The sequence below is a fragment of the Scophthalmus maximus genome, chromosome 15 (genome assembly GCF_022379125.1).
Source record: "Scophthalmus maximus strain ysfricsl-2021 chromosome 15, ASM2237912v1, whole genome shotgun sequence".
NCBI classification, from domain to species: Eukaryota; Metazoa; Chordata; class Actinopteri; order Pleuronectiformes; family Scophthalmidae; genus Scophthalmus; species Scophthalmus maximus.
The window spans coordinates 10,570,246-10,591,744 of NC_061529.1; the positions used below are offsets into that span (position 1 = coordinate 10,570,246).

A 21,499-nucleotide genomic window follows, 5' to 3' on the forward strand; every position below is an offset into this window, starting at 1 on the left:
TGATGGATCTAAGTCCCCCGGGACTCTACGCTGTTTTCCATCTCTTCATTCCCCTTCCCCCACCCTAATGATTCATCCATCCACCCTCCACACACACACACACACACACACACACACACCCCAAATTCATCCCCCCAGCACCTTCACAATGATTCACACCCACTCCCCGAGCTAAATTATCACTGCGGTCCCTTGGAGAGCTCCACCACTCTCCCTCCATCTTCGGTTATCATCAAACAAGTATATGAGCTGCGACCGGCGCCTGATTGCATTGAAGAGCCCAGCTCAGCAGTTTTTATGAGACTATGTGCATTTGTTCACACACTCACACTCACACACCACCGGCTTTGATGGCACTTTTGCAGGAAGAGTTTTCCATCTTAAAATGCTTGAGTGTTTACAAGTGATGATGCAGAGTCAATTTAGTGGAGGGCAGTGTAATTCCACAGGCAGGACGCTATAAATGTTGATTAGATGAAGGTTGAGTGGAATATCTAATCGTCATGGACCCATCGGTGCTCTCTTCAAACAACCGATATGTAACGTGGATAAGTGCTAGTGAGCATGGCAACAGCCCCGGTTCACGTTGTGTACCGCGAGGAAAGTTCACCAGCAGAATGTGAAAACAGCTTTGATCATATGATCAAATTTTACAATGTCAGGCAGGTTTGAGTCCCAGTTTAATGATGATTGCTGGGGCTGTGAGATCCTCACGTACCCCTGATGATATCTTAATATGCAGAAAGTTATGATTTTATGTGCACAGGTTTAGTTTATTGGGTGTGTCTCTGCCACACAGTAAAGTTGCTGTTTACATCCATGTCTACCTCAGGATTATTTCGGAGAACTACGTCGATTGCCTTACTTTTCACAGAGCACCATCATTACATCAAAATTGAATTGGTCCAATCCTTAAAATACCTCAAAAAATAATAATAATTATAATATTCTCACTTTTGTTTAAATATAAATTTATATTACTGTGAATATCACCTCCACTGTATGTCTTGCATATCTCAAATGAAAGCAAATAAAACCCAAACTATCTGCATGGCTAGATTAGAGGTAAGTGAGAAAATATGTTTATTTGTAATTTGGGCGAGCCAACACTAATGTATTCACACATCACATACACCGATCACCCACCCACTCTGCCATCACACAGTCACACACACATGCAGCGGGGATGATTTGGCATGTGCCGGCCCCATGATTAAAGTGTACTGTGCTCACCTGCCCAAGTCCAATCAGGCCCTGTGCTGATTGCAGCAGCTTGCTGGAGACAAGGGACAGTGGTGGTGGTGGTGGTGGTGGAGGAGGAGGAGGGTGGGGGGGGGGGGGGGGGGGGGGGGGGGGGGGGGGGGGGGGGGGGGGGGGGGGGGGGGGTCTGGGGGCTCCTTCGCTGGTGAAGTGACACTGCGGTGGAGCCATGGCAGGGCGGCAGGAAGCTGCTGCCCTGGGGAGGATCCAGCTCTGCTCTCCACTCCTCTCTGGCCAGACGGGGTGAATCAATCATCTCCAAAGATGTCAGCATCTGCCCAAGCAATTTCAGATTGGAATAAATGGCAGATGGGGATGTTGTTCCCTCTGTTTAATCAGTTCCACCAAATGTGGTTTTATCTCTTATAAAATGAAACCATCTGTAGCACGTAGGTGTAAGGATCAAGTGAGGGAGGACGGAGGGAGAGGGTGACACAGGGAGAGATGATGTGTGTGTGTGTGCGTGTGTGTGTGTGCGTGTGCGTGCATATGTGCATGTGAATGTGCATGCGTATGCTTTTTGTGTTTGTGTGTGTGTGTGTGTGTGTGTGTGTTTGTGTGTGTGTGTGCGTGTGGTGATGGAGGGCAGAGAGAGAGAGATGGAACACAGTGAAACAGTAGCAGAATAGTGGGAGTGAAATAGGGAAAAAAAAGAAGCACTTATCCATTAAAAAGAGGGAAAATGTAATCTTACTGCGAGCTCACACCTCCACTCTAATCTCCTCTTTCTCCCTCACAGGAGTACCACCCAGGGGCCATCACCATTATATCTAGACCCATCTATTTCCTTCTCCGCCTCCAGCCAGACACCGGGGCGGTAATTTGGTCCCCCTAGCCCCAGCCGAGGCAGCGACGTTGCTGATAATTCCCCTTGTTTTTAACCGGGGATGATAGCGTGTAAGCATTATAGCTCTCAGAGCTCTTGCTTTAGGGATCGTCTTGGTGGCACTTCACTTTGGGATGGCCTTATTCCAATGTGCAGTAAACTATGGGAGAGTGTAAGTGGGGTAAACAATACAACTGGGTTTCTGTGAAAATCCTTTGATTACAGTACGTTAATATGGAATACGACGCCGCAACAATGTCAAAACAAGCAGCTACAGCTGCACGCTTACTCTTACACAGTGTTGTCACGGCCCCGTAAGCACATTAGGCACAAGAGAGACTTCCATTAAGCACTATAAAAGTAAAGTGTTACTAGGGTTTTACACACGGTGGAGAGAGGGTGATGGAGAACTGAGGGGAAGATAAGGAGGGGAGATGGCTGGTGCGATAAGATAGATATTGTAGGTTTCTGTGTCCCACTGGGTGTTCTTCACATGTTCTGGCATATAGCTGTCATTAATGAAAGTCTGACAGGGTAATTCACTGGAGACTCCGAGGCAGGAAAATTTAACACCTCCAGCGAGACATCATCACTCTCCTATCCTTCATATCCGTGAAGAGAAAACCGCATGTGTGGGACGATTTCGCCTGCAGAGATCATCTTTAAATATTTAAAAAAATTTAACGCTCAGATTGAACAATTTAAACAAGTGAAAAACATAAAATCAGATGACAAAATTTGAGAGGAACAGTTTGAAATACAGAAATCACTCATGAAAAAAAAGAATTCTTCTGAGTGTCGACTGGAAGGCAGTCGACTCTTTCTAGACTGCCAACATTAGGATTACACCCATAGCCAACAACAAGTGATGGGCAAACTGTTCCTTGATCATTTTCTCAGCCAATCATCAAGCCTTATTTTTCCACTTGGCAAAATACTTGTAAATCTTAATTGTTTTAAATTCATGACAATTATGGTAATCAAAGTGAAACAGATAAACGCATACAGTCTGTCACAAATCATAAAACTAATATTATATGAAAATGTATGAATTAATTAAATACAAATACAAAAAGTGTTATTCCAGAGTTGTCGTGTTCGGGGCGGCCTCCAAGTCAATAGATTTTGCCTTATACTCACATTCACTTTTATTCAGAGCTAGTGAATCAAACGATAATTGATTTTATATATATATAAATATATAATTTTACTGAAATGTTTCTGCTTGAAGCCTTCATAATCCTAAAGAAGGCTTAGAAGTGTTCCTGACCATTCCCTGAATGATCTGTTCACAAAGCGAAAAATATTTCACGAGCGCAGATTTTCCTTCATAGTCTGATGATCAAAAAGGTATTTCTATGTTCCAACATGTAGGAATCGCTGTATCATTTATTATTATGATACATAAAAACTTGAAGTATGAGGGGATTTTGGAATATGCTTACAGTTATTCACAATTGGTTTGTCATACTTTTTTCAAATGACAAAATCTGAACCGTAAACATTTATAACAACCAGTGTCCTTGTGTTCAGATTCCAACCTCCTCTACCTATTTGTTGTTTTTTTTTTTGCTGCAGTTTACGATGCTGAGGAACCGTACGGAAAATATTTTCAGTAAATGTCTTATTCATAGTATTTCTGTTTTGCAGTGGCAAAAAAAAGAACAGAATATTCAATATATGTTCCACATATGACCGAGCACATCTGACAAAAGGGTTATAATTAAATTTGCTGCTTAGCTTCAAGAGGCTTTGTTCTGTCCCTGTCTCGCCACCGTGATGTGACGGGATGTATTGTGATATAAGCCGGCCTCACTATTTGTTCCAGAATAAGACTTGGACCCATGCTGAGTGCTAAATGGACACGATTAGAGCCGGCTATATCTGGACAGAACACTTTATATCTTCTGGTGTGGCTTTATTAATTTTTAATATTAACACTTTCTAAAACAGCTCACAGTATTAGAGCGACAAGAGGACCCTCTGTTACTAGCAGTTTAAACTGATATCAGGAGATAAAAATTGAAGGAGCCAGATGTGCATTATAACGTTGATCAACTGTGAACTTTTAGTCTTGTGCCGTCTCTATTCTCTCACCACGTAGAGTAATTTGCGTTTCAGAGATGACTTGTTAAATACACTGTCTAGACGTTGATCAGCTTTTTAGAGATGGCGCATAATGCCGAGTTCAGAGTACACGACTTCCCAATACACAACTTGCTGTCTTTTGATCTGGAGTTTTGCAATCGTTACGAGTTCATATCAGCACGACTGAGGGTCACAACAGGGGGTCACACACTACACGGTCTTACACCTGGAGAAACACGTATCTACAATAGTATGTCTGTTCTCCGAAAAACAAAAGAAAGCAAAAAAGAAATGTTGCCGCTCAATGTCGTTGTCTGACCTCCCCTTGCAGCTGATGTTGCTGTACACATTCCCAAGTCACAGTAGGCATTTGCAGAGTCTTTGACACAGAAAAAGATAGTATTGCTCCAATGTTGTCCCCTTAGGTGACACGTTCAAATGAGTCCAAATGATCAGTGTCATCCTGCTCACAGATGATCACGTCCTTGGCTCTGATTGGCTGTAGAGGTCGCTGATTAGTTAAGATATTTAGCCTGCTCGAAATCTAGTGGGAGTCGGTGACGTGTCGGCAAGCCTCTCGAATTGCGTCTATGGAAAGTTCACACAGCAAAAACCACCGATTTGGCTCAGATTTATGGCTTTTGGCTGTGGGTCTTTTGTGGGGTGTCAACCAGGCTTAAGTGTTTGAGACCATTAAAAGTATATCAGGCAAATCCCTGTTGCATTGGAGACAGAAAAAGTTGAGAGAGACACGTGAGAAAGAAACCAAGTGAGCTTTAACCAATTAACCGATATACTATATTCAGCTCACTCTGCTGAGATAACAGCTGCTGTGAAAAGCATTTTCACTCTGTGTGGTACAGTCTGCGGTGTCAGGAGGGATAACTGGTCTGTTAGAAGGGACACAGTGATAGTCAGTCATGTGCTGATAGCCCACACCGACTGGGCTCAGTGTTAAAAGAACAGGAAGCCATTTGTGTTCCTCCGCCTGCAAATAAAGCTTGTTACCTGCTGCTTGACATCCAGACGCAACTGTCTGAATAATCACCATGTAAAGCCATCCTGCTTGTCCTTCGTGTCGGCCGTGTCCGCTATTCTGTTTCTATCTCTGCAGGACGAGGAACCAATTTGGGCTTCAGCAGGCCTTGAGACAGTCAGGTGGGCAGGAGCCGAACAGAACGCAACAGCCAGCCATACATATGGATCAGGTCGACAGGCTGAGCATTAATGGCCTCCCTCTGGAATCTAAAACACCGGCACAGGCCAGAGATGAGCTCCTGGGGGAAATCAGAATACCAGCAGCCATTCAGGTCAGCTTGTACGTGTTCGCCGCATGTTACAGCTCCATTTTCCTCCCCCAGCCCTCACAGCCAGAGACAGAGAGCCTTCTCCGAGGTGATTTATACGCTTGTATTATACATTGAGTGGAGAGCATTGTTGACCGCTTTCTGGAATACAATCGACTTTCTGTTGAGAGCGATGCGCAGCGGGGTGAAATATGGTTTGGGTGAAGAGATTAATTATGTTTGAGGACAAAGTGCTGCTTTTGCTGTTTGGAGTGTTTTTACATTCTTTTTTGTGGCAGTACAGTATGTCCCATTTACTGGAAGCTAAACTGAAAGATGTCTCACATTAGCCTGGGACCCAGACAAAATCTGGGAGCTCATTTAATTTGCTCTGCCAGACTCAGTCCAAGTGATTTCCTCTGGCGACAAACTTGCCGGTCCAATCACAACTGGTTAGCTGATTATGGGCGGGGTTTATACCGTGATGTGGAGAGAAGCCACAAACAAACACGGCTGCCGCTGATGAAAGGGCATTTCACTAAAAGTACCCCATATTTTCTAATTTCTCACACAAAAAGGGCAACACTCGTTCACAGACGTTGTTGAGTCATCATCACAGGCATCTCCTCTCTGCTCTAGTCTGTTGACATTTTCACGTCGCTCAACAGACTGGTTTCGTTGCAGATTTTTGTTGCACCGTTCTATCCAATTGTGCCCGGAGGCATTTTGCTCTGTATCCGTTGGTAACGTCTCTTGGAAATCGAAAATGAACCGAGAGGTCCCAGACTAATACGCATTTCAGTATTAGTCTGCCTACGCCAGGTAATCCTCACCCCGACCCACAGATAGATTTTCGGTAATCAAAAAAAAATCAAATCACCAAAATACTTCTGTGCTACAGATTTCCTTGGTGTAACATTTTCCAGCAACCAAACACATCATGACACAATTATTCTGAAAATGAACAACATCCATGCAGGAACGTCAGAGTGCCTGTATCTCTACAGTAACCTCACAACAGGTGTTCCTCTTTAATCGGCTTGAAAACCTTCATGAGCTGCTCTTCAGCTATTGTTATTACTCTTGCCAGTGATCTCGACATCTCATGAAGTCAGTTGTTTGTTTGGCTGCAACGCTTGTTCTCAGTGGATTGCTAAAAGTAATTCAGTAAACGAAAAAGCGACTCGTTGAGTACAACAACAAGTCATTTAGGAGTGAGACACAACATCATAACGCAAACCATGAAATGTTTTGAATAGCACTGAGTATGAAAGGGTGGAATTTCTTGTCACACTGAAAATCTTATCAAGATGCTTTTCTTTTTCTTTTCTTTTTTCTCCAGTTGAACCTTGCATTGTGTATCCTTTAGAGCATTGAAACCATTTCACACCCCATCAAAAGTGATGGGTGTTTCGAGGAGGACAAAGAGCTTTATCTGCTCCGGTTGAAGAATGCTGACAACGTGACTGTCATAAGCAGGACTTGTGACTTTGCTGAAGTGCCATTCCCTCCCACATACCCATCACATCAATACTGCCTATGTTCTCCCCACTGAGGTTTTTGTAAGCTCTGGCTTGTGACTATGGCAAGACATTGGTAGCCACAGAAATTTTGGGCAGTCCACCAGGGAAATGCTTGCATAACCACGATTGCATTGTTACAGTGAAAAGAGAGACTGAATGAGATTAGGGGTTTACGATACAAAAGACCAACAGAAATCAAGAGATCCAGAACAGAGCTGAAGAAACTTGTCTGTAATGGCATCCGGAAACATTTCACACCCTATCTCACTGTACAATTTGTGTAGATGTCACTGCTACACTTTGCAATTTTTCTCAATCTTACTCGAATTTCTATATTGGAGGTTAACCAAGGTAGACAGTGTGGGTAAAGTCACGTTCCTTTATTTGAAGTTCGGACATGTTCCGGAACTTTTCCTGCCAGCCCCCTCGTAAAATTTCCAGAAAATGTCAGAGTGAGCCCATGTGAGAATAGATAGATAGATAGATAGATAGATAGATAGTTGGAAATCAGATTTACGGCGAGCTAGCGGCTGATCTACTAAGGCGCCACCCCTCGCCTGAATGTTCCAAAGATGTTCCTGCTGTTGTGATTGCGTCTGACTCAAACCATCTCCTGCTGCGTTCGTCATCTGTGAACGACAAATTCCGGAAAATGTCCAGAGTTCATTTGTGAAAATAGCTTTTCATAACACATTCATGCAACAACTATCATTCTGCAATCAAGTAGCTTTAAAACTAAAAAGGACTGGATTAAAAAAAAATGAATTCAGAATTGAGAATTTAAGGCAGGTGGATTGTATAGCGATTTTACTGCGACAGTAACAGTATAAATACACATACATGTATTCGTTATAAAAATCTGCACTAGGGCAGAATTTAAAATAGATCTGGAGGAGGGCAGTAGAGCCACGCCAGGTCTCTGGTCAGAAAGTGGTATGTGTTCATTTAGTTTGATTGATAAATATTCAGCTAATCTACTGCTGTAAACTGCTGCTGTGTACTGCTGCTGTGTACTGGACCAGCAAAAAACAACTAAGAGCTTAGTTTGGATTTGCTTTGCTTATGGACTAGTTTTTGCTGTGCACTGATAGTTGTGTGCGACTGAGTGTGTGGGCACATCCAAACCTCACGACTCATTGATAGACTCACAACTGGCCAGTCCATGTGTGTGTTTGGATGTGTGCTATAGATGAGGCAGGGATGCTTATGCCTTGATGCGGCGGCGGCGGCGGCAGCAGCAGCAGCAGCCTGTGGAAACAAAAGGCAGGGTGATTTATAGCCCCGTACTGAGAGCATAAATCACACCTGCAGTGCCGCGCCTTTAAACGCCCTGCGTCCTGACAGCATTTACCTTTTATAAATGATTGGGATGAACCTCCCATGGAGCCTGAGACCACAAAGCTCACTCACTCCCCATCTAACTTCCTTTGTTTCACCTCTCCCTCTCTCCCTACCTCCATCTCATTTCAATTTTCTCTCCCTATCTTTGTCACACATCATTCTGTCTCTTCACCCCTGCATCCCTCTGCTTTTGTCTTCTCTGTCTCCTTCTTAATTTTTCCCTCCTCCTCCTTCTCCTCCACTCCATCCTCCTTCCTCCTATCTGTCCGCACCATGGTCTCCCTCTCTCCGTTTGCAAGGTATGATGAGATGCTCCCAGTGGCGCCTCGCTCAGCGCTCACCAAGTGTCGGCGTCTGTGGGGGATGTATAGCTAAAGCTGCTTAAAAAGGTGGCGGCGCTGCCACCGCATCCACGGCCGTTGAGGAAATGAACGTGTCAGTCGTGGCTCTATCTGCCTTCCCTCATGACCCCTTTTGTGTAAGGCAAATACATAAGGAGGGCGGGTGTTGTGGGATAAACGGCATACACGCGCACGCACACACACACACACACACCTGTGTATCATGGTGGGAATGTGAGACAGGGAATACACAGCTCCAGCTGCAGGACTGTGGCTACAGATAAAGGTGACGTCTTGAGGCCATTACTTATCCAGCACAGCGGCAAAGGTTTGCAGATATTATACCTGCTGTCTCCACATAATAGCTCTGGGTTGGGAGCCACACACCCAGACTTGGATACACACACGACAGGGTGCACACCCCCACACGCAAACAAAACAAGAGCAAAAAAATCACAGTACACAGACAGGCCCACACAAAATTCAGACACGCAAATTTGTCCACGTATTCTCACTGCTAAATCACAAACACACACACTGGCGCTCAGACGCACTGCGCGATACCTCGCCTCGCTTATTTAAAACAGATGAAAGAGCTGGTAAATGAAATCTGACTCAACAGTTTAAAATGCAGCACTGCAGCACTGCGAGCATCAGTGGAACAAAACGACAATATTTCTCAAAGCTGCCACAGTAACGACCAGCAGCAGCATCCAAAAAAGGGTTCGTTTTAAGATCTCGCTTTTCTCATGAGCACGGCACAGAGCCTGGTACGGGTGCGTGAGACAGAATTCTTGTTTTTTCTGTTTCAATTAAAAACGTATTTAAATATAAAACATAATTTAGACTATTTTTTGATAAGTGGCAACACATTAGGTACTCATTATCAGAGTCGCAGCATCGTAAATGTGTGAAACGTCTATACTCGCCCATTACAGGCTTAAAAATTAATCATCAACATCCACAGTAAAATGGTTATTTCCTCTCAAATCCCTTTTCTGCTAAACAGTTAATCAAGTCATAAATGACACATTCAAACACAGTGCAGTTGGTGCTGTTCTAGTCTTGTCATTTTGTACACAGATTAAGTAGAGGCTTGGATTACTTGAATTGGCCTGTTCTTTTTACGAAACCCGTTTTTAAGACAATAACAAAAAAAGTGAAAAGAGTGCAACATGGTAAATGGGACACACTTTCTACAACTCTTAAATTGAAATTAAATCAACAACTAACTTCCACCATGTGCAGAGACTATCTCATTACATTCCGGCAAAAAAAAAAAAACCTCAACAACCTACAGCTTGCACAGTGGAATCATACCATCCATGCATTTGTGCTTCATTTAGTCCCAATTCCATCTGTTATATCCTTACACACTTGATCTTCTCCCTCTAGCGCGGGGTTCTAATACAGTTCCAACTTTTCGTGGCAGCGAATGAAAAAGAGGGACCCGGACAGACAAGATGAATCGAAACCCAGCCAGTCATTTCAGCTCCAGTTTGAATGTGACAGTTGTTCTTTGTATTTGCGTTGGACGGTCTACAGTGGAAACGAGAGATGCCCTGCAAATGTGAGCCATTACGCTGCCAGGATGCCAGTTGTTCTACTGTAACCGAGCAGGAGCCCACGTGCGCGTGTGCGTGTGTGTGTGCGTAAAATGAATACAGCACACTCAGAGCGAATACAGCTCTGCAGACATCCTCAAGGTCTGAGGACGTCTTTTTTTATTTGTAACAGACAATAATAGTATGCATTTATTGAAAGTGACTGTAAATGACAGCGCATTATGAATTAGTAAGAACACGGTTAGGGCTTTATGTTGTTTGCAGAACAGAGAGAGACGTTTATTGTATGACGGCAGCGTGTACTGCTGGGAGATGAAGGACGGGGGCTCGTCAAGGAAGTCAGCAAAAGATTGGCAGTTGTGACTTTTCCCGCCCTTTGAGAATCATATGAACCGAAATGAGTCACTCACCAAGTGATACTATTACTAAGGTTCAGCAACAAAGAGGAAAAACAAACTCAGACGTTCCTTTCCTCTGAGAACAAGCCAAACCCTCCATGGGGGCTAAGAGGCTAATGCTTGGCTGCTATTAGCGTGCCCTCTGTTAGTCTTGCAGCGAGGCCCCGCATGTAGCAGATCTGACCTCCATGTTGAAAACTACACCTCGACACGGAGCGCGGCGTCCACTCACCTGAGCCTAACCTCGCTCTGTCTGAGGCAATGGTCCATATTGTATTACGTAGCCGCACGCACGCACGCACGCACGCACGCACGCACGCACGCACGCACACACACACACACACACACACACACACACACACACACACACACACACACACACACACACACACACACACACACACACACACACACACACACACACACACACACACACACACACACACACACACACACACACACACACACACACACACACACACACACACACACCTCCATTGTTTTCTGCCCGGGGTTAATTGGTGTGATTGTTGCCCCGGGCGATGGCGGATTCTGTGTGGGATTTCAGGCCTCGCAGTCACAAGGGCATATAAGGCATTCAGATGGTATTAATTAACTATTCATAGGAGTCCGGCCCTCTGCCCGTGGTATGTGTTTACCACATCTTCATCACCCCCAGAAATATCTCCTTTTATAGTTCGTAAAAAAGCTGCACCTCTCCACCTTCTTAAGTAAAGGTTTAACTATTTCAGCTATGCAGTCAAATCAATGTCAACGTTGTCCAGTCTGGTTCAAACATTTACACGGATGATTTTTTTTTTTTTTTGCCTTTGGCCACGAATCACTGCCACCTACCACCTGTCAGAATGAAAGCGCAACCATTTCCCTTTGCCAAAGTCTCATAAAACAACGAAATGGGCAGCACAACAGCATTAGGAAATGTTGAACGTAGCTTGAAAGGTATGAAAACTTACAACCCTTTTATGCTTGGAGCTGAACTCGAGCAGAGGCACCGGCTATCATTTAATGAGACGGTTCGCCTTGAGATTAAGCATAGTTTCACCCGTGCCAGGTTTAGGCTGATGATTAGGCAGAAATACCTCTTCTATCAGGGAGTGGCTGTTGCTAAATCACTTTCACTAAGGAGTTTCTAGTCCATCAGGCAGCAGCCACTCCTGCATGAGTCAGCGGAGAGCGTTGGGCAGCGGCTGAGGTGAAGCTGCCCCGGTACAAAGCCTATCTCTAACCATTCCTGGGATAAATTAAGAGGCTGAATCACGGCTCAGCGAATACACCGTTGTGCCATGCGGTGCTGATTTTTTTTGTGTGTGTGTGTGTGTGTGTGTGTGCCCCAAGATGTCAGGTCATCTCAACCTCAACCTGTCAGTGTGCCATGTCAGGCTGAGACCTCACAGCTCCATTGAGATCACAGCTTCCCCACAACCAAAGAAGCGGGAGAAGTTGCCAATGAAATGTGAAACCCCCCAAATAGAAATCATGCACACACACACACACACACACACACACACCTGTATATATATATAATCATATCTGCTCTAACACACACACACACAGACACACACACACACACACACACACACACACACACACACACACACACACACACACACACACACACACACACACACACACAACACTGCTGCAATAGCACAATATTTGTATAATAATGTCGGCTGTTTACGTAGATTTTTTGTCTGCCCCCCCTCCTCCCCCTCCTCCCCCTCCTCCCCCTTCTCGAAGCTGCACCTGCCGAAGCCTCCAGCCCTGCGCTATAGCCGGTATGCATTATGTGGCTCAACATCGCGGGGAAAAGAAATATATAAATAAATATAAACACTGGCGTGAACATGTTTTCTCCCTCCCCTCCCTCCCCTACACTGAGAAGTAATGAGGGGCTACCTGTAATTACAAGCAGCTGCTGTCTTCCCTGACGAACGCTAATTGCCAATAATGATTTTGGAGAGCTGTAAAAATTCACCGGCTGACGCTCTCTCTCTCTCTCTCTCCCTCTCTCTCTCTCTCTCTCTCTCTCTCTCTCTCTCCCCCTCTCCCTCTGTCCCTCTCTCTCTCTCTCTCTCTCTCCCTCTCTCTCTCTCTCTCTCTCTCTCTCTCTCTCTCTCTCTCTCTCCCCCTCTCTCTCTCTCTCTCTCTCTCCCTCTCTCTCTCTCTCTCTCTCTCTCTCTCTCTCCCTCTCTCTCTCCCTCTCTCTCTCTCTCCCCCTCTCTCTCCCCCTCTCTCTCTCTCTCTCTCTCTCTCTCTCTCTCCCCCCCTCTCCCTCTGTCCCTCTCTCTCTCCCCCCCTCTCTCTCTCTCTCTCTCCCCCCCTCTCCCTCTCCCCCTCTCTCTCTCTCTCTCTCTCTCTCTCTCTCTCTCTCTCTCTCTCTCTCTCTCTCTCTCTCTCTCCCCCCCCCTCTCCCTCTGTCCCTCTCTCTCTCTGTGGTTTGTAGTAGGCAGAGGAGGGGTATTCAAGGAGAGGAGAGGAGAGAGAGAGAGAGAGAGAGAGAGACGAATTGGTGGGTTTACTCTCTACCTGCCTGTGTCACAGTCGGGAGTGCAGTTAGCTAATTTCTGTTGCTGACATATCAGAACCCTCAGTCGCCTGTTTGCCATCCATCCCTCCCTTTCTCTCTCTCCCTCTCCCTCTCCTCTCCCTCCCTCCCTCCCTCCGTCTCACCTGTTTGCCATCTCCTTCACGGGCTGATAACAGCTTTATTAGAGCTATAATGTGCAGGTGGAAGTTTAAAGGTCCCGTATGAACACGGCGAGGGACAGAGGGGCGTGTCGACGGGAAGCGGCCTGGGTGAACGGGTGAGGTGCCTAATAAGCGGCGTGAATAATTAAAAGACAACGATGCCGCTAATTAATGAATGCTTGTGTTTGGCTGCGCGTCGTAATGGAGACCGCGTCGGCGCGTGAGAGTCTGTCTGCGGGAAAATTGAATTAGCCCCTAAATAAGGGAGAGGAAGGCTGCCGGAGGCCGGGGACGGATGCCTCACAGTGAGGAAGCCCAGCCAAATGTGAGCTGCTCTTGACAGCAACCTTTTTATTTTCCTTATATTCTGATTTCCTTCAGAGTAAAGCAGACAGCCGTCCTGTCCTTGCAAATGCGTGGAATGACTTTTGAATTGCAGTGAAGTGTCTCGCTCTCGACGGTTGAACTATTGTGCGATTGATTTTTTTCCCCCAAATCTACATCGCACACACAGCCGTGACCGCGAAGCACCGCTTTATTAAGCCTCGGACGGTGAGGCATTGATCGTCTTCTCTTTGGTCAAATCACCCTGAAAATCAGAGAAAATAGTGCAATCTATGCTTTTCATCTTTATCTACTCCGGTATTGAGTGTGGTCTTGTCACAAAGATAACTGTTCGATATCAGAGTGAACAAACATGTTGACGGGGCCGTCACCACTGCAAGAGTCCACACATGAAAGAGTTTTTACAGCAGACAAACCTGCCCACCTCTGAGCTGTTATCAAAGACATTATAAAGCTGAAGAAAAAAAATCGGAGTTCTCACCATTCATGACAACAGTCTTCTCAGAGTTATGATGACAAAATATGCAATCAGTTAATCCCTTTTATCGCAATGCCTCTATGATATTCTATCCATCACCATATACTCATTGCCATTTGATGCCTTTACTCTTTTTGACTATGACAGACTAGACTATGACAGGAATTTTATTAAAACAAACAATGATACCGTCTACAACTATTTTTGAAATTTTTATCAAAAATGTCAAACAATTTCTGGTTCCAGCTTCTTATTTATGATGTTTGTTTGGGTTTTATTTTAATAGTAAATTGATTGACTGTATTTTCTGACTTATCGTAATAAATAATGGATTAATCAACTATACAACTAAATACAACAGATACTTGTATTTTCCAAAGTGAAAACTGTTGCACAATTTCCTGGTAACAAATGTGAAATGGGTTTATTTGATTTCTGTCCCACTGGAAATCTAGTTATAAATGCTGTTCACATTTCAAGATTTAAGACGTAATATTAATTTTAGATAAGTCACTTATTAAATTCATATTTTACTTTTAGGCTGTATTTTTTTTTTTTTACAAATTGGAAAACTAGTAGTATTTATTTTTAATTGATGCAGATTATTGTGTTTAATTTCTTTTCAACCTTTTATTTACTGCTCAAAGTTTTACATGTAGATGTGATTAATCAGCACTCAAAGTTCAGTTTTGAGAATTAATAAATGAACTTCTACTAAAAACTGAAAAGATGTGGGCGTCCTCTTGAAATCAGATAGGAATTTCTTCTCTTTTTTTTATTTAACTCTGTGGGCTGGAGTGAAAATGAGCGGGGCGCCTTCTGTTAACCAATCTAATCACCAGTAGCTCATCAAGTATGTGTTCACTCTTTGATGAAGAGCTGCTCGCTTTTATGGACATCATCCGCGCTTGTGCAAGGGACCTTTGAACACCCTGAACTGTGGGAACCTCTCGCAATAAAAAGGTGTTTAAACACCGTCTTATCTCGGCTGCCTTGAATAGCTTACGTGTTTATTGTTGTACATTCATTACTCTGTAATTATTATATGACTGAGTTTTTTCTCTGTGGGAAAATTGTCATGACATGGTTTCATATTGATGCCATAATCCACGGAGAGATTTTTATGTCACTTTCAAAAGCAGAAAAAGAATATTACTTTGAGCTTTTGGGAGGCAATAAAACAATATGATATCACACCGTTTGATTCTCTCTTTGTTTCCTTTGTAGCACTGCACAAAACCCAGCGGCTGTATCCAACTTCTTACCTCCTTGTTCTCGTTCTTTAATGGGTAGGCAACGTGGAAAAAAAAAGCCGCTTGTGATGATTTCATTGCTTGGAGAGCAGGGGCGAGCTCTCTCCTTTGAATACAATGAGGTCATGACAGTTCAGAATCTATTCCCAACATGTGGTAAAAAGCGCTATCAGGTTAATTTTTGGGGGGATTCAGCCTCTCCCACACAATTACATACATTCTCAGATTGCAAATTGTGCTGATCCTCGCAGATGCAGATGGAGAGAGACTGTTTATCTCAAATTTTGTGAAGAGAAATATTACCTTAGCAAAATTAGCAAACATATAAATACACAAAATAGGCCTCGCATTCAGGGTAAATGCCCTCCTTTTTTTTTTTTTACAGTATATCGACTTCATTTATCAGAGTAGGTTGGTGCACAACTTGTAGCAGGCTGAACTAGTTTGGGCATATTCCCCAAAGCCAGCTACTTTAGATTTGAATATGGTGCCTGATATTTGGTATGTAATAAGGGGCCTGCAGCCTTTCCCTCTCAGTGAGCAGTGAGGGCCTGTCTTCCTGATAATACCACGCATGGATAACTGAGTGAGACGCCATCAGATACTGAAACCAGCAGGCTTAAGGGAAATGAAATTTATTTGGAGGCAAGAGAGTGAGGGAGGCAAGGAAAGCGGCGAGGATAATTGAAACGGCGAGCGTTCAGTTGGGGAGAGAAATTGAGATGTTGTCACCAAGTCCTCCTTATCATCATCAGGGCCACTGTGCAAAAGCAATTAAAGAGTCAAAAAGAATATCGGCAGTTATGCAGAATGCAGGGGTGCAGAACGCAAGTCAACAAGGTACCCTGTGCTCACCGCACGCACGCACCCACGCGCACGCACCCACCCACACACACACACCCACACCCACACACACACACACACACACACACACACACACACACACACACAGAGAGAGGAAGAGGATTGTAGTGACAGATTGTAGTTATTTGTTTTTCCTGGTCCGTTTCATTCTCCAATTTGAAATTACAATGCAAACAAAAGCTTATTACAGACCCATCATTTATTCATTAAGGTCTGACAGAAATATTGTTTGTTCGCCGATAATTATTCTTGCTACAGCACAGACGTTTCTTGACACACCGTGAGTGCAATATTTAAAAATAATACACATTTTTGTTACATGTTTTCATAACTGATATTTGCATTCCTTACATGCACAGCCCACAAAGTGATTTCACGTTCACAGTTAAAATTAACAATCGGCTCAAACGAAGTATGTACCACAGTATCGACAATGATGGCATCGGCCCATGCCAAGTTGTGCTCACTGTGGTACCATATGAGAGACTGCGGGTGGAATTGCTTTTTCTTTTTTTCTCTCTTTTGTTTTGTTCTGGACAGAAATTATGGTATAGAAAATGTAAGTTACATGTTTTTCTAAGATACTATCCGTCCAGTCACAGTACTAATCAGATCAGATCAAAATCAGATTTAGAGCCCATTTCATGTTTCACCTTGGGTAAATAAATTATAAAAAATGCAAACAAGCGCCAACAAGTACAGATCATTTTTGGCCCCTTTTTCACACAGTAACAAAGGGGAACAATGATGAGGCTCTTAGAGTCTCACATATTCCCATGTCTGTTTTTCATGGATGTTCTGGCATACCTCAATAAGCTAAATCTTGTCATTTCCTTTCTCCCAATTGAATTTCTAAGGGGATTTAAATGGGCCAACTATGAATGATGCCATGAGCGAGAACGCTCAAATTACCACCAATGTGGAGAAGAAATGGGTCTGAAAGCAGACAAGAGGCACCAGGGGGTTTGAAGATGTGGGTAGACTGATGCACTCTCACAGACAATTCATCAAAAGCCTCTTTTTCTCTCCTCTCCACGTAGGCCGGACACTTCTGTCTCCTTCGCACTAGTTAAATCAACATGTCTGATGATCCTTTCCTGTTAGAGAAAGATCATCCTTCTAATAGTGGCACAGATTTTTAACTTTGACTAAAAAGGCTCATTGGGAAGAGATGGATAACGCTGCGCTGCTGAGAAATAAAAAAGGCAAAAATAAGAGAAGAGGGAAAGATTGGGTAAAAAAAATAAGAACGGCGGGATAACAAAGAGAGAACTGGAACGAGTAGCGTCAGTCAGAGAGAGAACAAGAACAAGGGAACGGGTGAGAGGAGAAGAGCAGAATGGCGTTGGCTCGGTGGGGGGGCCCATAGTAATGAACAGGTGGTGGGGGGAAGAGAAGGTTAAGCCTGTTTCTGTGGGTGTCGCTGGAACCCACCCCGTGCTGTGTGGACAGATGTGTGGACGGACCGCTTGCGAGCTCTCCATGTCTCTCCCTCCCCTCCCGCCTGGCCAGTGCTGCCAAAGCCCACTAGCCTGTGCTCAAAAACTCACTCATTTATCCGCCTTTGTTCTTTGTTATTTTTGGACTCGGAAGCGGCAGCGAAAATTGTCTCTCTCTTAGGAGAATCACGTTCCTGTCTCCCCGTCTCGTTAGCTTCTGTCCGTGTACGATGCACAATAATGTGACATTTGGGAACGCTGTGCTGTTTGGTTTTGTTGTTTCGACGCGGATTTGGATCTTGTCTGCCTGTGGCATATAGAAAGAAAGATTAGGAGTGCTAGTTGCTTCTGTTTGAAAAGCCAGGTGGCTAAGGGAGCCCCAGACAGGTACTATTCTAATGAACACACAGGCTTACTGTTGTTGCTTCAGGCCTGTTGACAACCAGAGAGGAACAGGATGTTGTCACTCAGACCTTCCACTGGGTGTGTATACGTTGCTCACAAGCGAGTTGTTTGACTGAGGGCTGTATGTGACAGGTGTTTCCTTGTTTGTCTATCACACTGTTTTTTAATGTCGTCAGCTCAAAGGCAAAGATTTATAATTTATCAATGAGGAACCCAGTGGAGAAAGAGTTCAAACTCTCTCGATAATCTAAGTAATCAAACTGTCATTTAGGTCTGAAGGCATTTTCTGCTTCGGATCAGAAAAAAAAAAATTAAGAAAAGCTATGAAAAGTGGAGAGGATGTGTGTGTGCGTGTCCGTGCGAGTGTGTGCCTTTCTAGCTGGAAATCACCTGTGTTGGCACAGCAGAGTCTGTATTTTGTCAGTGCACTGAGATCTGGTCTGCACCTGTTGTCACACAGACACACACATACACAAACACACACACACCAGATGAAAATCAGTTGACAGCATGGCCAGCTTCATAAGATGTGCCCACTCCTGTTCCGTTCATTAACGTCCAACCGAAGGCGGTTGGCCTGGGGCCTGCAGCGAGTCCCACTCGGTTAAACAGCACCCCCTCAAAGCAAACAGAGAAAGAGAGACAGAGCGAGAAAGGCACGAAGGCAAAAGAGAAGGACATTTAAACAAAGTAAAAGCAAAAAAAATTGATAATTTAATAGAATCAGTTTTGAACGCAGCTGGAGAAACAAGAGCCCGCCCAATAGCACGATTCATGCAGACAAACAAAAACTAGCATTTGTCTGAGATTGGCGAGCGCAGCCGCAGCCTTGGTTTGGAGGTCAGCTGGGAATTTTGGATTGGCGTCGCCTGTGTGACGCCCACGAGCTCTGCCCATTCTCCCTGGGATGCCAGCGCCACCTGCTTACATTGTGGATGGCAGCTTTGGTGCCCAGCAGGAGGGCTGGACGGACGGACTCACAGACAACATGTTTCAGCTAGTTTGTTTGGAAACCTGCAACCACCCAGCCAGAGAGAGGAAAAACTTTGGGAGAGAGGGGTGAGAAACGCAGCAAGAAGGAGAGGCATTTCAAGAGTTCGCCACATCTCGCTCGGTCTCACTGTCGGCCTGGTGAGACGCCTGACGAACGGTGACCTGAAATGATTGGCAACTGATAAAAATGATGAAAATCCAAGAGCTGAGATTTTCTGTCGCTCATTTTATCAGGCATGGGAAGGACGGTGGCATTCGGCCATTTTGGCAGGCAGGTTTTATCATGCAACCATGCAAACCCAGCAAATATCCATCTCAAACCGACATTATCACACCATATGAAACTATCTGACCGGTGAAGGAAAGCTGCTACCGTTTTGACCAATATACATGCTAACAGCTCAAACCTGCAGGAACGAGAGGAAGTGGTGATTTCCCAAAGCCTCCCACTGAACGTGAACTGTGTCTCCACCATAATCACGAAGAGTTAGCACCCTGACATGACTCACAACAAGTGATATCACCCCAGAAGGAATAAACATCATCGCTGGCGCCCACCCCCTTTCGCTGTTTTATCCTCTACCTACTTTTGCTTTGTGAGCTGAGTGAGCAAAGGGGAGCGTGGGATGCGAAAAATGTACAAATTGTTCGCCCTATTTTTATGAGTTATTGGAAAACTATTTGAAGACAGCAGTGTACCAGGGTGTTATTTTTTTCCTGAGGTAAGGGTGAAGAAGGTGTGGGCAAACAGCGAGCGAGAGAAGAGAGCGAGGAGACTGGAGGGGAAACCACCTGCGGAGGAGCAGAGAGTGCCGGGGCCGGAGGAGATGAAAGAGCAAGGTTTTGATAACTTCCTTCAAAGCCCTACACAAGGTGAGAGTATCCCGGAAGACACACAGCAAACCACACACTCGCTATTTCTAGAAGTAAGTATCCGGTGTAAGAGGAGTTTCTGAGAAGGCACTTCTTAACTCAACACTTCAACAGAACAAGAATTTTTTCTTCTTCTTGAAACATGTACTAAACAGGAAGCCAGGGCACGAAACAAGTTTTCCTCTTCAAAAAAATGTTTATTTAAAAAACATCTTCATAGGGCTGCAGTTCTCCTGTGCAGCGACACATCAGCCCGAAGCAATATGTTTGAGGACTCATAAGTGAGGATGTTGATGATGATGATGATGATGATGATGATGATGGACTGAGAAGCAATTGGAACAAATAAAAAGCTTCTCAGTCATTGTCATTTACTTCGCCTCTTCTCCTGTGCAGTTCTGAAGAGAAGAGAAGGATAGATAGATAGATAGATAGATAGATAGATAGATAGATAGGTATCACAGCATACTAATAGAAAAATACTAATGTAAAAATATAAGAACCGCAAAACTACACAAATATAAGGAATAGAAATATACAGAATCCACATATTAGTGTGCAATTAGTTACCAACAATGTACATTAGAACATAGTAAATGGAAGGTGCAAAGGTGCCAAGATTTGTGTTATATAACAGAGTCCAGAGTGAGGTAAGAATAGAAAATGCCCTTCAAAGTATAAACGTATCCTTGATATTTATGCACAGCCACGACAGGCCTATCAATCATTAATATTCAACTGGTTGTATGCTCCTCAAATTCATGCATGCACACACACACACGCACACAGAGCAGAAAGGTCAAAACAATCTGACATCTGTAGGCCTCAATTAAATATTGAAGATGACACTTCAGAGTCTCCATCGCACTCTCGTTCTCAAACTTTTATTCCATGAATGGGAATGAGCCACATGCTGTATAAACACTGATAACGCTAATTAGAAAGGCATGTTAACAAATATGTCTTACATAAATAAATGATCAAAAATAGTGATAGGTCAAATGGAAATAAAGCAAACTTAAATGCATGTATGGAAATAAATCCTACAAATGTACTGTATGTGAGGAATCTAACATTTGTTGAGATCATGAGCAGAACATTTATAAAAAATACTAATTCATTTTCTACCGTAACTGATATTCTTTGTACACTCTCTGGGCAGAAGCATTTCTCTACAGCAAGTGATCTCTGAGTACTACAACTGACAGGTATACTGTATATCTCATTTTTAAATATTCTTGTAGATAACTAAATTGTAATAATCTCTATTAGTATGTAAATAATTCAGTATATAATAATAAATAGAATTAGAACCTGATCAATGTGGATTTTGGGGGGTCAATGCCGATAGTGAACTGTAAGGATGCCTATTTTACTGTTTAATCAATAACTTTATAACAAATAATTAAAATAAATACAAGCAAATACAAGCAAATAAATCTATAGTTCCTTACATTACTATATAGTATGTAACAATGAAAAATACAAATAAGTGCAAACAAAATAATT

General features: G+C 43.8%; 1 long non-coding RNA gene across 9 annotated transcripts in view; it reads right to left on the reverse strand.

Annotated features, from left to right (window-relative positions):
* LOC118285852 overlaps nucleotides 1–21,499 on the reverse strand; it is a 147,190-nt gene that overhangs the window by 96,005 nt on the left and 29,686 nt on the right. The window contains exon 1 of one of the 9 annotated variants that reach the window (XR_007032177.1): nucleotides 1,234–1,332. The exons of the other annotated variants lie outside the window; for them this stretch is intronic. This is a non-coding gene — a long non-coding RNA (uncharacterized LOC118285852). Of the gene's footprint in view, nucleotides 1–1,233; nucleotides 1,333–21,499 lie in introns of those variants that run through there. 9 annotated transcript variants of the gene reach the window in all.